Source organism: Culex pipiens, chromosome 2 (genome assembly GCF_016801865.2).
Source record: "Culex pipiens pallens isolate TS chromosome 2, TS_CPP_V2, whole genome shotgun sequence".
Taxonomy (NCBI): Eukaryota; Metazoa; Arthropoda; class Insecta; order Diptera; family Culicidae; genus Culex; species Culex pipiens.
The window spans coordinates 27,097,686-27,115,031 of record NC_068938.1 but is presented as its reverse complement, the minus strand read 5'-3'; the positions used below and the strand labels follow the sequence as shown (position 1 = coordinate 27,115,031).

The following is a 17,346-nucleotide window of genomic DNA, read 5'->3' as shown; positions in this document are numbered from 1 at the left end:
CTGCGGTATCTCATCAGCCCACTTCGCATTCCTTCGCTCGTGACCTGCATCCTTGCTGTGAGTTCCCGTTTCGCCAACGCGTGTGTTGTTTACGCGCGCCTACTTCGTGTGGAGCAGGATTTCGGTACTCCACTCCACTTGGCACTGGACGGCGCATGCCCACCCCGAATCCACGTCCACGTGAGCGCCCGTCCGAATCCGCGTTCGGGGCCTTTCGGGACGTCAGGGTCCAGGTCGCCGTATGATGGAATCGCGCTCGGAGGCTGCTCGAGGGCCAGGTCAGTTCTGCTGGCGCCTTCACTCGGGACGAACGGTTCGGCGGTGGCCAGGTCGCGCGCTTTTTTCGTAAGGATATTTCGTCGTCGGGATCGGAGGGAATTCCGGTGGAATCCGGGCTTGGAAGGGTAGTGTGGATGTCGTCAATAATTCAGGACCTTCTGGACCTGGACAGTTTTACAGGACGGCGAGGTGCAGAAAAGTTGTGAAGGCTAATAGACAGATCGCTGTCAGGGGGTCCCGGTCCTGGACATTCCCGGACAGGCTGTGGAATAGTGGGGGTGCTGAGGAAAACAGGGACCTGCTACAATGAAGTGCGGGTGACACCGACAAGCGATCCCGGCCAGGTGAATAATTAATTCGATAATGAAAACATAATCAGATTAAAGGCATAGTGCTCTCTGCTCGTGGTGAAGTGATCAGGAACCGGATCCGATGACAACCCGGCTGACGAGGAAGCCCGGCCTATCGGCGTTACAATCGCGAGCGAATTATTAATTTTCCTCTTGTCACTTGTTCGCTGGTGGACGGCGCGTGGAAAATCGTCCATACCCCCACGCTCACCACCCAACTCCCCACTTTGGAGAGATAATCAGCTGGAAGGAAGAGTGAGGGACGGAGGAAGGGGGTTTTGCACTGCAACAGGAAATTGGCCGTGATTTATGAGTTCAGTGAACATGATTCAGTGCAGTTTAAGCGAAGAGTTATTGCACGACTAGTTGGTTGGCTCTCTGGTTGTGAATGAAAACGCCGACGACGACGACGACCCTGGATATGATATTGGTTGGTGCATAAGTGCGGAAAATTTCGACACATACACACGTACAAAATCACACATACAGCAGAGAATTATTGGAGTGTGTGTGTGCGGTGTGTGATTGTGCAGTGGCAGTGAAAACTATCGATCGCGTGCTAAACGGAGATTTTCCGGGCAGTTTTTCCTACTCCCCCACGCTTCTTCATCATCAGAAAGAAAAGCCGGAAAATTTGAAATAGATAGTCGGTTTAGGGTTTTGTGTGTGTGTGTGGGTTGAACCGGAGGAAGGGCGAGGGAAAATCTCAGCTGTTTCGATGCAATAATGATGATGATGCTGCAGTTGTAGAAGCCGTTTAAGTTTTTTTTTGGGTCGGAGCGGGCTTTCTGCTGCAGAGGCGGAGACGGCATCGACGAAAGAAGATTATAATTTTGGGATTTAGTAGAAGTGAGTTATATGGTGTTGTAGATTTGAAGGAGGACGTCAGCTGACTTTGTGAAGAGACGGAAAATAGATCGATCGTGCCAAATAACGCAACGAGAACGAGATTTTTGCAAAAATAAAAGTAAGTGGAGCAAACGTTTTAAAGGAAATATTGCGGTTTTCACAAATAGCCCTAACAATTGTACAAAAGGGTTATCATCAACATTGTTATTCCATCCATGTTTATATTTTTTGATTTAATGTACATCATGAATTTTCGAACCGTATCTGTTACCAAAATAAAAAAGTAAAAAAATGCAAACCCAATACATACATTAGTTAGTGTGACTGAGGTCAAAATTAATTAAAAGACTGAGCTAGTTTTAAATTTTTAAATAAGCCATACTCAAGGGAAAATAAACTCAAACCATGCGCCAAAAATGAATGAAAAAGGAATATTTACGTTACCGTCATCAGGGGTCTGGGGGGTGACATTTGGTCATACAAAAATGCTGAAATTTTTATGACCCAATCTCACCCCCCAGACCCAATGCAAGGTGCTCAAAATACCGTTATTATGAAAAAAAATGCAATCCGCAATGTTGGGGTCTATCGGTTCCTTACACCATAGGGCACCTCTGAGCAACAAATAAAACATTCGCTGATGTAGTTTTCGAGATACAGCCCTTTTAAGGGTGCACAGTAACCAAAGAAGTTGTTGTCTTCTTATTTCAAAGTTGTCAAACTTACGAAACCAATCCTGTAAAAATCCGATAGTAAAAATAGTAAAATTTTATTGTAAAATATTTTGTAGGCAGTACTTTAGGGGATGAACACAAAATTATATCGATAGTTCCTGTGGTTTAGGAGATACTAAAATGTTTGTAACAAAAATTTGGGTGCAAAAGCTCTGGTTGATGTACACCGTTAAGATGTTACATCCGATTTTCAATAAGAAACCCAAAACAACCTATTCAATTTCAGCACTTTAAAGAATATGCATTTCGAGATAATGATGTTTTTTGCTTCATATGACTGTCAAGTATCTCTGGGCAAAGTTTCAGAAAGTTTGCTGATGTAGTTCTCGAGATACAGCCATTTTAAAATGTTATTTCCAACTTTTTCGAAGAAAATCAATATATCGAATTCAATGACAAGTTTATTTGTTCAGAGCCGATAGTTTACAGTCGGAAATAACATTTTAAAATGGCTATTCCGCATATACTCAACAGTCATCAGAAGCAAATAGTATAATTATCTCAAAATGCATATTCTTTAAAGTGCTCCAAAATAAAAAAATAAAAAATTGAAATTACAAGCCTAGGTTTCAAAATTTGGATCAAAAAAGGGTTATAAAATGCATTTTACACGCGTTCCAATCAATAGTTTTCAAAATATCGATGTTTTGACGGAATTTTTATTTTTCGCGAAAAAAAAAAAAACTTTCGTGGGACTGTCCCGAGCAGGGGTAAATAACACGGAAATACCAAATTTTGGTATTACTTAGGCAAATAACAGGGACCAAAATGTGCCCTTGGTTGCCCAGTAATAGATGGTAAAATACCATGAAATCATACCAAAGTCTTGTATGTGGAAGGGCACAACAATACCAAACCATGTTATTCCAAGGGTAAAATAATACCTCAAAATAAAACCATTTCAATACCAAAATCAGGTCTCCTGGATTTTTGAACATTGCTTGAATACCAAAACTTGGTATTGCCATGGTTTTATTTTTAGGTATTCCCGCGCCCTTGGAAAATCATATTTTGGTATTTCTGTGGTCTTTCACATACATGATTTTGGTATGATTTCATGGTATTTTACCATCTATTACTGGGCAACCAAGAGCACATTATGGTCGCTGGTATTTGAACAAGTAATACCAAAATTTGGTATTTTCATACCATTTTTAGTGTAGCAGTTGCAGTTAGTAAAAAAACGGAAATTATTCATATGCAACAGCAAAAATCTACTCACCTGATGATTCCATGTTGTTATTAGTGATATTCTTCACTACATTCGAATACATTTCTCATTGATGAACGGATTGTGCTTGAAGTTCTTGAAGATTCTAAAAAAAACAAGATTGAAAAATAAGTGTTATTAAAATGAAACTGGATTGAAATTCACCAAAATTCAATAATCTGTCGATTAACTCGTTTTTCAAAGTATTTGGTTATCCCAACTTAGAGAAATTTCAACGTTTTTAAAAAAAAATCTTAGTGGGTATATCAAAAAATTTGAAAATCAGCTTTAACATTTTTGGGTTTCAAGTCATTTTAGCGCAAAATTAATTATCTCATCAAAATTTATAAAAAAAATTCCCATAGTTTCAGAGGAATTTGATGAAACCTTTCAATACCAAAATAATACCAAAATGTGCCATCCTGACTTAGAAAATTTTCCACAATTTCAAGTCATTTCTTTAGGGGGTATATCAAAAATGTTTAAAATCAAGTTTGAAATTTCCGGTTTTCAATGAAAGCATTCGCTTTGAGACATCATTTTAGCGCAAAATTAATTATTTTGTCAAAATTGGTCAAAATTTTCCCATAGTTTCAGAGGAATTTGATAAAATACTGTAATACCAAAAGAATACCAAAATGTGGTGTTCGACCATTGACAAATTCTGCAATTTTGCAATATCAAAACAATACCTTAAATTGGTATGATAGCACATTTTGCTCTTGCATAATCCTTAAGACAAATTTTAAAGGGTTCAGGAATACCAAAATTTGATATTGATACCAGAGAATGGTATTAATACGCATTTCCCTTGTTATTTACCCATGCTCGGGGTACATTGGTATTTCATGAAAATTTAAAATGTTTTCAAAGGAGTTCAAACATGCTAAATATGATTATAAACGCAGGAAAATGTTTTTTAACTGGTTTTCGGTTGGTTAAACTTTAATTTTATTAAAAATTGCGAAGTTTTTCGAAAAAAAAATTGTGTTCTGATTATTCAGGCCGACATAAACTTTGAAAAAATATTTGCAACGGCCTTCTTTTTTTTAAACAAAAAGTGCCAAAGTGACAAGTGATTTTTTGCGATTTAGCGGAAGCCACTTAATCTATTTAATTAGCTTTTTTTGCCGTGAAATCTGGTCAATATCGCGAAATTCGATTGATCACTTAAAAAATTTCTCCTCAGTGTATTAAAACTTTGATTTTTGAATTGAAACAAACCACAAGACAAGCATTTTTAAACCAGTTGTCAAAATGATTAAAAAAAAATACATGGTATATTAAGATATCATTTTCGAAGCTTTTACGAAAATTAGATCATCTTTTGTAAATATACAGTGAAATTAGCTTTGATAATATCATGCTACGAATAATTCAATCAAATTCAATTAGTTTTTATTGGTAAATAATCAATTCATAATATCGTAATTCTTATAACCTAATAGAGTTTTGGAGTTCCTTTCAACTATGATTTGTACTATAGTTCATTTTGATGTAATTTGATATTCTAACATTATTTGCCAAGAGAAGGAAGCTACGAATAATAAAATGTGAATTTTTATGAAATTAAACGCAAAGCAGTTTTAGCTATTTTCTATTTAAATTGAAACCACTGTAAAATGAAGCGAACAAAAAACGTGAACAAGCTTAATAGAACGTGATGAAAATTCATAATGATTTAAATGAATAGAAATAATGTTTTTGCAATTCCGTCGTGAAACTACTTACTTTTCCTGTCATTCTTGAACGACGAAAAAGCCTACTTTTCTGTACCAAAAATAACAGAATCGAATAGGGTAATTCTCTACCAACTCACATGAAATCGGGAAAAGTTGCCCCGACCCCTCTTCGATTTGCGTGAAACTTTGTCCTAAGGGGTAACTTTTGTTCCTGATCACGAATCCGAGGTCCGTTTTTCGATATCTCGTGACGGAGGGGCGGTACGACCCCTTCCATTTTTGAACATGCGAAAAAAGAGGTGTTTTTCAATAATTTGCAGCCTGAAACGGTGATGAGATAGAAATTTGGTGTCAAAGGGACTTTTATGTAAAATTAGACGCTCGATTTGATGGCGTACTCAGAATTCCGAAAAAACGTATTTTTCATCGAAAAAAACACTAAAAAAGTTTTAAAAATTCTCCCATTTTCCGTTACTCGACTGTAATTTTTTTTGGAACATGTCATTTTATGGGAAATTTAATGTACTTTTCGAATCGACATTGACCCAGAAGGGTCATTTTTTCATTTAGAACAAAATTTTTCATTTTAAAATTTCATGTTTTTTCTAACTTTGCAGGGTTATTTTTTAGAGTGTAACAATGTTCTACAAAGTTGTAGAGCAGACAATTACAAAAATTTTAATATATAGACATAAGGGGTTTGCTTAGAAACATCACGAGTTATCGCGATTTCACGAAAAAAAAGTTTTGAAAAAGTAACTTTTTGCGTTTCTCTTTGTTTCGTCGTCCGTGTATGTCGCGGGTGACCATGAACGGCCATGATCAACGACGACCAACTTTTTCAAAACTTTTTCAAAACTTTTTTAAACTTCTACTAAATAATCAATGTTGATATCCTTTTTGCTGAAACGAAAACAGTCAAAATTTTATATTACCTTTTTTACTAATTCTAATTAAGAAGAATCAAAATGGATTTTTTTTAGAATTTTCAGCCAATTATTTTGATATTTCAATTTCTTAAGTCTCAGTAGAATTTTGATAGCTGAATCTTCATTCGTAAACTCATACAAAAATTGCACGTAATGTTTTGTGTGTGGGTAATATTTTGCATCTTGAACTATTGCTAATTCTTAAAGTAACTTTTTTCTTTACATTACTACTCAAATATCAAATTTTTGCGTTCATTTCAAGCAAATTTTAGAGTACCGGGAAATTGCCGTGAAATTCCAATGTTTTGTTATTGAAAATGCACACAAACATATTCAAAAAAGCATTCATAAAAGTTAAATTGAATTCTAAATTGAAAAATATTTTCGTAAAAATTGATTAAGTACATCGGTTTTTGAGTTATAGTCATTTTTAGAATAAATTATTCAACAAAAATGTTTGTGTCACTTTTTTTCCAACCTTGAAAAAAAAAATTGTTCGAAAAGCATTTTTGTTCCTATCTTTGATTACTGAGATATGGCCTGGCAAAGAATGAAAATGACAAAAAATAGTTTTTCCTAAATTATTCCAAATTGACCCTAAATTTTCTATCGATGATTTCTTGGAAACCATTGATCTGATTTTCAATGCGAAAAATAAAAATGTGTGTGAAATTTTCTCATCCTTTTTCTTCTCAATTCACGTTGTATAATCACGATAAATCAGGACTTACAAATCAAAATGGCTTACATCATATTATTTGGCCCTTTATAAAAAGTAATTCGTGATTTCTTAAAACTCAAAAATCGAAAAAAGGTACCTTAAGAAGATGCTTTCTTATCGAGTTGGTGTTTTTTGCAAGTTATGACTAGGAAGTTTTCAGAAAAAAAAGTTTTACGAAAAAATAAAATCTCACTTTTGATATTTAACTATAGATAATAAATAATAGTTATACTTGGATTTTTTCAAAAAGCACTAAATTTTTTAAATCAAATAAATTGTCAAGCGGAATTTCAAGCATCATTTTAGATGCGAAATGAAATGTGCAATCGAAAATAACTTTACTTATTTTATGCACAATGCACTTTTGTTTTCAAGTTGTTGGCATTTCAAGTCGGAATTTTTCGAAAAATGTTCATTTTTTTCTAAAATATTTGAATATGAATAATACATTTTTTTCTTTAATCAGCTTATTTTTTCATCTTGTTTAAAAATGAATCTGTTGAGACATTTTTTGCTCTTATCTTTAAAAAAATATATGGTACTATAAAATTTTAGCCAAACACTTGAAAATGTCGACTAAAAATATTGTAAACCTTTCTTGCAATTTTTATAATAAAATACATAAAATGAGGGCTTTGAGAAGGCACTCCGAAAATCCATTTAAAAAAAAACAAGTTTCCGATCAAAAAAACGAAAGTTTACATAAAATGGAGATAATTTTACAAGCAGTTTTTATATTAATTCACGAAAACGGCATAATTTTTGGGTGGTGCTAAAAGAAAAAAGTGGTCTGATTTGATTGAAAATTCAGATTCAAGGCTTATTTTGATGGTATAATTAACTCCTCCATTTTTAAGCTCGATCCAAAAAAAAACAATTTCAATTTCACACTATTTTTGTGGACGTTTGTGGTGGATGTTTAAAATCTCAACAGCAAAGCCGTTACTCAAAGATTTATGTATTTTTTTATAACATTATTTCAGACAAAAAATTAAACAAAAAGGTTACATTCTTCTACACGACATCAACGGAAACCCTTTCTAATGAGGGTAGCAGCTAATTTGGCAAAAGTCCATAAACAACGCTCGAACAAGTGTTTTATCTTCCCAGGAACAACTTTGACTACTCTTATGAATATAAATAACCCTCCAAAACACACACACACTCTTCCTCGCACCACACCGTACTCACTTTCACTAGCCAAGCCATTTCATCTCTATACCAAAAAAGTCCCTAGTACAGAAAGACATGAGACATGAGTTCAGTGTACCCAACTTTGTAGACTAAACAAAAATAAAATCTCAGCCTGCGGGGGCCCTTTTCCACTTCCTCTCCCTAGCACAAGCAGCAGCAGCAACACTTGTTTCGACAAAACAAAAATACTTATCTCCCCAAAAACGGGCTGTAACACATCTCTCTCTTTTGGAAAGGAGTGGAGAGAGCTTTCACAAACACTTCCCAGAAGGTAAGGCAGCAAATTTTCGGGTTCCACCTGCTGACAGGAAAAACGTCGGTTCGGCCTACGTGAAAAACACTTGTTTTTCCGAGGACAATTTTTCCATAGGCGGGTTAGTGGAGGGGAAAACGGCACACGATTGTCACCTCTTCTTCTGCTTGTTCTCGTTTCCTGTACAAATATTTTCCCAACTGTCTCTAACTTTAAGACACCAGCAAAAAAAACACCTCGCTGAAGAAGGTTCCGGAAAAGGATAATAAAAGGTTAAATGTCGTGGCCCAACCCACCCAGCCTTTGCTGGAAGGAAGGATTTGGCCAAATATTTGCGATCGTGTTGTTTTGGGATGTGTCTTGAGCTGTTTTTACGACCGCTGCTGTAGCTGCCGGGCAAAAATAAGGGATGCTTTATGGCTTCGGGGCAAATTTTCCGGGGAGGCGCAAAAGTTGCGTAATTATCGGTGTGAAAATGGTGAATGGCCCTCGAGCCGCCCCCCACCCCGTTCCACCCACCTCAGGGGAGGGATAAATTCAGTTTGAAGGGGCCATTAAGCCTGTGAGAAATGCAGTTTTTATTTTCCGAGGGGTCGATTTTTCGGTAATAATTTGTGAAAAATTGACCCCCCCAACCGGTTGGGATGTTAACGAGTCGGGCCTCGTAAAATAAACTTTCATCATGCAACAATTGTTGACCCGGCCTCGATAATGGCATATTTTCCCGCCGCATTTCACATTCCAATTGATCGGCCCACTAGTTGTGAGAAATAAAATGAGTTGGGGAGTGGAAAAACGACCGTCATTAGTCCTTTTGCGACCCGATGTTTACAGTTTTTATTGTTTATTTAATTGTAAATAATTTTCTATGATACTGTTATCTAAAATATACACATTTTTTAGTTTGGTTTCCTATTTCCTAACTACTATGTTTTATATTGATACAAATCAGAAGCAACATTTGAAAAGATCGCATATTTTGACAGCTGAAACTATTTTGCAAATTCCAATATTCCAAGACAACAGACAACTATTTGACGAAAACCGGAATGTTGAAAGGTTGAAACTTAGGGAGGCCAGCTTTTGTTTTACTCTTCAAGTTTTGTAAAAAAGTTATTTGTTGTCTCGGAATGTACAAAATAGTTCCAGCTATCAAAATACTTGTACACTCTTTTCAGATGTTACTCAAGAATTTGATAATCTAATGTTTTTCTCTCTCTCTTTCGTTAAATTGTTGTTAACAAAATTTACACAAATAAAATATTTTTCATTAGGGCGTAACCTAGGGCAAAAACAAGGAAGGTTACGCCCAATTAAAAAGTTACTGCTGTTGTTTTTTTTATCTTAATACGGAAACATAAAGAATACTCAATTAAAAAAATTTCTAAAACAAAAATATCAAAACATTGTAAAGTTATGTTACAGAAGAGCAGTTCTCTAGGATTTCGGTCATTCGATTTTTTTTGTATTTTTTAATCCGACTGAAACTTTTTTGGTGCCTTCGATATACCCAAAGAAGCCATTTTGCATCATTAGTTTGTCCATATAATTTTCCATACAAATTTGGCAGCTGTCCATACAAAAATGATCTATGAAAATTCAAAAATCTGTATCTTTTGAAGGAATTTTTTGATCGATTTGGTGTCTTCGGCAAAGTTGTAGGTATGGATACGGACTACACTGGAAAAAAATGATACACGGTAAAACAAATTTGGTGATTTTTTTATTTAACTTTTTATCACTAAAACTTGATTTACAAAAAAACACTATTTTTAATTTTTTTATTTTTTGATATGTTTTAGAGGACATAAAATGCCAACTTTTCAGAAATTTCCAGGTTGTGCAAAAAATCATTGACCGAGTTATGAATTTTTTAATCAACACTGATTTGTTCAAAAAATCGAAATTTTGGTCGCAAAAATTTTTCAACTTCATTTTTCGATGTAAAATTGAATTTGCAATCAAAAAGTATTTCAGTGAAATTTTGATAAAGTGCACCGTTTTCAAGTTATAGCCATTTTTATGTAACTTTTTTCAAAATAGTCGCAGTTTTTCATTTTTAAAAATAAGTGCACATGTTTGCCCACTTTTGAAAAAAATATTTTTGAAAAGCTGAGAAAATTCTCTATATTTTGCTTTTTCGGACTTTGTTGATACGACCTTTAGTTGCTGAGATATTGCAATGCAAAGGTTTAAAAACAGGAAAATTGATGTTTTCTAAGTCTCACACAAACAGCCCATCACTTTTCAATGTCGATATCTCAGCAACTAATGGTCCGTTTTTCAATATTAAAATATGAAACATATGTGAAATTTTCCGATCTTTTCGAAAACAATATTTTCAAAATTTTGAAATCAAGACTAACATTTCAAAAGGGCCAAACATTCAATATTACGCCCTTTTAAAATGTTTGTCTTGATTTCAAAATTTTGAAAATATTGTTTTCGAAAAGATCGGAAAATTTCACATATGTTTCATATTTTAACATTGAAAATCGGACCATTAGTTGCTGAGATATCGACATTGAAAAATGTTGGGCTGTTTGTGTGAGACTTAGAAAACATCAATTTTCCTGTTTTTAAACCTTTGCATTGCAATATCTCAGCAACTAAAGGTCGTATCAACAAAGTCCGAAGAAGCAAAATATAGAGAATTTTCTCAGCTTTTCAAAAATATTTTTTTCAAAAGTGGGCAAACATGTGCACTAATTTTTAAAAATGAAAAACTGCGACTATTTTGAAAAAAGTTACATAAAAATGGCTATAACTTGAAAACGGTGCACTTTATCAAAATTTCACTAAAATACTTTTTGATTGCAAATTCAATTTTACATCGAAAAATGAAGTTGAAAAATTTTTGCGACCAAAATTTCGATTTTTTGAAAAAATCAGTGTTGATTAAAAAATTCATAACTCGGTCAATGATTTTTTGCACAACCTGGAAATTTCTTAAAAGTTTGCATTTTATGTCCCCTAAAACATATCAAAAAATAAAAAAATTAAAAATAGTGTTTTTTTGTAAATCAAGTTTTAGTGATAAAAAGTTAAATAAAAAAATAACCAAATTTTTTTAACCGTGTATCATTTTTTTCCAGTGTAGTCCGTATCCATACCTACAACTTTGCCGAAGACACCAAATCGATCAAAAAATTCCTTCAAATGATACAGATTTTTGAATTTTCATACATCATTTTTGTATGGACAGCTGCCAAATTTGTATGGAAAATTATATGGACAAACTAATGATGCAAAATGGCTTCTTTGGGTATACCGAAGGCACCAAAAAAGTTTCAGTCGGATTAAAAAATACAAAAAAATAAATTGAAGAAAAAAGACCGATTTCGTAGAGAATTGCTCAGAAGTGGACAGTCGTTTTTAACACAGTGTGCAACGAAAAATGTAAGAGAAAATATTGCCTCTACTTCTCTTTGATTTCCGTAATACTTTGTCCTAAGAGGAAATGTTGGCCCCTAATCACGAATCCGTGGTCCATTTTTCGATATGGTGTGACGGTTGGGCAGAACTACTCCTGTTCTTTTTCCTAGTTGTTATTACGTTTTTCAATGCCTTTTCAGCCCAAAACCGTGAGGAAATAGAATTTTGGTGTCAATTTGTCGTAAGCCCGTTGCTTATACTTTTGCAACAATTTTTTCATTGAAATGTTGGAACCATGGCAAGTAATACATTTTTTCTATTTTTTGTCTCAACCACAGTGGTCTAAGAAGTGAATTTAGCACTTTACTGCCCACCATTGAAAAAACGGCTAATATCCACTTTTGGCAAAAACGAGATATTAGCACCAGGTTGTAGAGGATGTTCCAACGTATCTCCTGGAACATGAATTTCACTGAAATAGTGTTTAGACTTGGCTGCCGATGCGAAAAACCAAACGGCTAATATGCCACTCTTATGGGAAATTGCCTTGAAGAAGATTTTGTGACAAACACTAAAACGCGTTTTTCTCGGAATACTTGATTTGGCATAATAGCCGAATTTTCAATTATGGGCAGTTTAGAGCATTGGTTTTATTTAAGTTATCGAAAAAATCCTCCTAAGATTTTCACACCAGATTTTCAACCAACTGAATGTTTTTTGCCTACACAAAAAAATACAAGCGTCTCATCAGAGTTTGGAGTTTAAAAAAATAATTACAAAATTTAGGACCACCCTTGTGTCGACATGGCCAAAAGACGTAGAATTTTATAATGAAAAAATGCTTCTTTGACACCAAAGCTCTAAAATGCTTCCCCGAAGCAGAAATATTTTCTTCCTGCTAAATTCACTTCTCAGACCACTGTGCTAATCTCGATTTTAGCCAGAGGCAAGAGACAACTTTGAAAAATATTTAAACAGGCCTGAAAAAAAATCTTCACTTCCATTTCCCGTTACTCAATTGTCAACACCCGAGGGACATGTCATTGCATTGCAGGGCAACTTTTAAGAGTTTACCAATCTTCTAAATAATTGTAGAGAAATTGTAGATTACGATGCAACACACAACTGATAGGACCTCCAAAACTCTTTTATGTATTGCAAAAGAACTTATTGTATTTTGAATTATTGAATTAATGTAGCATAACTGCAAAAAAAGCATAAATCATATCGTGATATTTATATGCCAAAAAAAAGAAATTTTGAATTTTGTAGTTGGTGACAAAAAATTTAAGCAAAATTTGGTCTTGACTCATTGAGAATAAGACAAATAAATAGAAATTTGAGCAATTCCGTAGTGAATTTTCAACAGGGTGAAATCTTGGAAGTAAACAAGCAGTCTATCTCCCTCAAGCTCAACGTGAACTGTCACTAGAGTAAGTGGGAGGGATTGTTTGTTTACATCGAAGGTTTCGACCTTTTGAAAAGTAACTGCGGAATTCTTCAAGAAGCAAACCTTTCGCAAACTTTTTTTTTAATTTTCAGTTCAATGTAATTTTGTATGTACATTTGTATGGCCAATGAAAAAGTTTTGTATCATTAATTCGTCCATACAAGCCTTAAAACAATTTTGGCAGCTGAATATACAAAAAAGCATTCAAATTTTTGATCATTAGCAAAGTTATAATGTTGGAAAGACTTCACAGAAAAAGTAGTTACACTCTTAAAAATAATTCCCTTAATTTTTTATTCGACTTTACGCACAATATATTGAGTTGCGCAAAAAAAACATTTTTGGAAAACTCTCATATTTGGCTATGTATCAGATGACAAAAAGTTAAATATTTTGAACTTTGGCACAAGTTGGTTACAATTCATCTGGCAGTGTTGCCAATTTTTCGAAACAAATTTTTTTTTAAACGTGGAAAAAATACAAATTACTTTTTTGACTTAATTGATATTGTTAAATCATATTTTCAAAGAAAAATTATTCGACACATATTTTTTTTGTTAAAACGCAACTTTTCGCGTAACGTAACTAACTGTAGAAGTAATGACCAAACTTGATCATATTCCAATGATTTTAGAAAAGATCAGAAAATTTCCTACAAATTTGCTTAAAATAAATTGATGGTTGGACCAAGGGTTGCAGAGGTAAAGCCACTGAAAGATCAGCAAACAGGAAAAAATAAGTTTCTTATGCATCACCAAAATAGCGTTGATTTTTCAAGTTACGATAACCCAGCAAAGGTGCGTTCGACTTTCAATGTCAAAAATAAAACTACCGTCATCAGGGGTGACATTGGGTCTGGGGGTGAGATTGGGTCATACAAAAATGCTGAAATTTGTATGACCCAATCTCACCCCCCAGACCCAATGTCACCCCTGATGACGGTATCATGAAATTTTGTGTTCTTTCAAAAAGTGTATAATATTTGAAAAGGCTTTAAAACACTTATTTTTGACCATAAACGTTGCTCGAAGGGTAAGAAAATCTTTGCTTGATCCACCTTCATAACATAATAGGTCCAAGTAGATATCACTTAAATAATTGTAACTTGAGACATAATTTTTAGATCATTTGAACTTTTTGGAAAGGTCTTTTGATTACCTAACCATGTAATATAATGGCATTTTAGATGATTTCTGGACACTTTTATAACATCTAGATGTATGCTTGAACACATAACTTTTAAATTACTTATCGAAATTAAAACAAATCAATAGCGATGTATTGGATCCTTAGATTAGTTAAATGAGACATATCCTGATTTGCTAGGATACCTTTGTAGCCAGGACTTACGGTTTGTTTCATATTTCAATTGTCTTCACATCGATTGATATTTAGATCACGTGGTTTTCAAAAGTTTGCAACATTTTCAATATTTGTACTTGGCCAAAGCCTACAGCTCGTACAAAATTGGTTCAGTTAGAGAAAATGTGTCAATGTTAGGACGAGATTTTTAGATTGGTTCACTGTATTAAGCAAAATTGAACTTATATTTTGGAGCTGAGAAAAATTAAGAATACTCTAAAAAAAAAAAAGTTATCAATAAGAGATCAATTTTTTAACAAAAGAAATTTCAATTTACTGAAATCATTGTGGAAATATTTCCCTACTGTACCGTATCGCAATTTAAAAAATAATAGATATTTCACGAATAAAAAATAGCTTAATCGTTTCATATAATTTAAACAGTCATATTTTAAAGTGTTTATACGAACTCACATGTTGATATTTAAAAGTTTCTTTTGTTGTTTTTTTTTTTACAAAACAGCAACAAATCATTGCTTTATATGTTTAAATGTTTTTGCCATGAATAGTTTTTTTTAATCTTAGCTTAATTTCAAATTAAATAACAAAACAATTTTTTTTAACCATTTTCAAATAAATCTTTTCTGTGAAAAAAATCTGCATTTAACAGATTTTTATGGTTCTCAGCGATACTAGAATATGCTTGCAAAAAAACAGCTTTAAAATACTTGATAATAACATGTTAATGATTTTCTCAATATTTATTCAAATTGAAATAAAACCTCAAAATCCCACATGAATTGCACTGCCTTCAGTCGACTAACGGGTTAACTTCCCCCTTCAATATAAGCTCATCGAGAACGGGAACAAAAGTTTTTTTACTGCAGAAATTCGCCTGCTTTTTGTTCATTAAAGTGGGATTCCCCCCGAATAAAATCACCCCTCCCCTCCCAACACGAATTCCAAATTGCACCAGCTTCGATCGGTCAGCCGCTGATAATTAGTTGCAATCGAATTGGCGCTTTTGCTGGAGGAAAAACCTCGACACCAGGAAAGTGGGTCAAATTTCAAGTGGCTTCGAAGAGATCAATTGGATTTTATGAACTTTTCAACTCGTCGCAATTCGAGCTGCTTTGAGTTGAAAGCCACAGGAATAGTTCCGGTTTTATTGATTTGGGGCTTTGTTGGTTGGCGGATTGGCTCATAAAATTGAGTGCAGCCAGGGACCTAATTATGCACCGAGGGCAACTTCATGATTGTTTTTGTAGCATTAGCACCCGGCGATTTGTGTTCTGTGTTTACTGAAACCGTAGATATAAACACATCCTCGCAAATCGATATGGCAATGTTTGCGTGGGATATTAGTGGCTTCTGGGTTTATATGGTGCGGATTTGTTGTTTTATTGTGATTGCTTGAAATTGGTCAATATTTTGATAAAGTATTGTAACTACAAATGCTTCTTTTTAAGTTGATTCAGTTCAACTAAAAGCGAAAATTTGTTTACCAGGATAAACGGCACCAATTAATTGATTGAATCAGTTGAAATCATAAAGTACTTATTTTCGAGAGTTTTAATGCATCTTAAAATGTAAACCTTTAAACCCCTTGGGGTAATTTAAAAAATAGAAATAAAATTAATCTTGTGTACAAAAAAAATATGATCAAAATAAATTTCAAACAACAATAAACTAAATTGAAAAAAGAGAAAAAAATGTTTTTCAACCGATTTTAAATTTAATTGAATTTTAGTTTGAATTATGTTAAGCAAAAATTTACAAATTTCAAACGCAATTTCCCCATCGCTGTTGGTAAGGGTGATTCCACTGGTACTCATGTTTTTCGGTGGTTAAACCCCCCAAAAAGTTAACTTATCTCGACCATAAGCTCTCTCCTGCTGGCCAGCCACTGAATTAAATTTCATTTCCTTACTCCATTATCTGACCGGAAACACGCCTCCTTCCCTTGTATTTTCGGAGCTGTTTTTTTTTCATCGTAACCCACCATAACAAACCCACCAACAAACGTCTGGCCAACCGGAAAAGTTGTTCTTTTTTCCCCTGGGTGGACCAAGAGTGCCAGAGCGGAAACAAAATTACAACTTTGAGCGCTTTCCGTGCACACACACACACACTCATACGTTCCCAAAGGGGAGAAAGGTTGGTGGAAAAGCTCCTCGCAAAAGGTCCGCGTAATCACGACTCATCGCCCGGTGCAATCAAGCGATCATCGCTGTTTCGTCGAAACAACTTTGGGTCTTGCGGGGCGAAGAAGACAACATGTCAGGATTACTGGAGGGGAAATGTTGGGAGAGAGGAGGGACCAATTCCCTAACGATCCGTGTCCGTTCCGTTGGAATCACGAATCGCACGTTGATGGTTCTCTCTTATCGAAGGACACACTTTGTGTCGAGGAGGATGCCACCAAACGATGGCTGATGGCTTGGGGGTACTTTTAGAAAATCGGAAAGTTACGCAGGATGTCGGTGAGTTGTGACAAGAATTCTCGGGATTAAAGTTTTGGTTAAGCTCATTTTGTAATTGAAGAAAATGCATGATAAATTCAAAATAATTTTCTTATAAAATGTTACCATAAGTTCTGTAGTGATGAATGAGTTTCTTAATGATTGAAGTACAGATTTTTTTACAGCTTTCATTTTTTTGTAGTTGATTCATCGCTGACGTAAATACTGACTACTCATAAACTGCTTTAAAATTTATTTATAAATATATGACAAAAAACTGTGGCTTCTCAATATATTACGACATATCAATTCGAATGAACTACAATAACACACTCTTCCTTTTGCTGACGCCAAGCTTAATGATTAAAAGATTTCTTTTTTTAGATATACAAAATTTGCAACCTTTTGATATTTTTTGACAGGCAATCTTTTGAAGTATAGACTTTTAGACAGGCAATCTTTTGGAGTATAGACTAAATATAAAAATATTGAATTGAATGCTCAGAACTCATTTTATTACAATAATATTTGGTAGAAATTAAAAAAACCGTCATTT

General features: G+C 34.2%; 1 protein-coding gene across 1 annotated transcript in view; it reads left to right on the top strand.

The window, feature by feature from the left end:
* The first annotated feature begins 273 nt into the window (after nt 1-273).
* Nucleotides 274-17,346, top strand: part of LOC120421281 (lachesin-like) — a 329,464-nt gene continuing 312,391 nt past the window's right edge. Inside the window, exon 1 of the mRNA XM_039584474.2 lies at nt 274-1,596. The gene's annotated coding sequence lies outside the window, so the exon portion shown is untranslated. The remainder of the gene's footprint in view (nt 1,597-17,346) is intronic.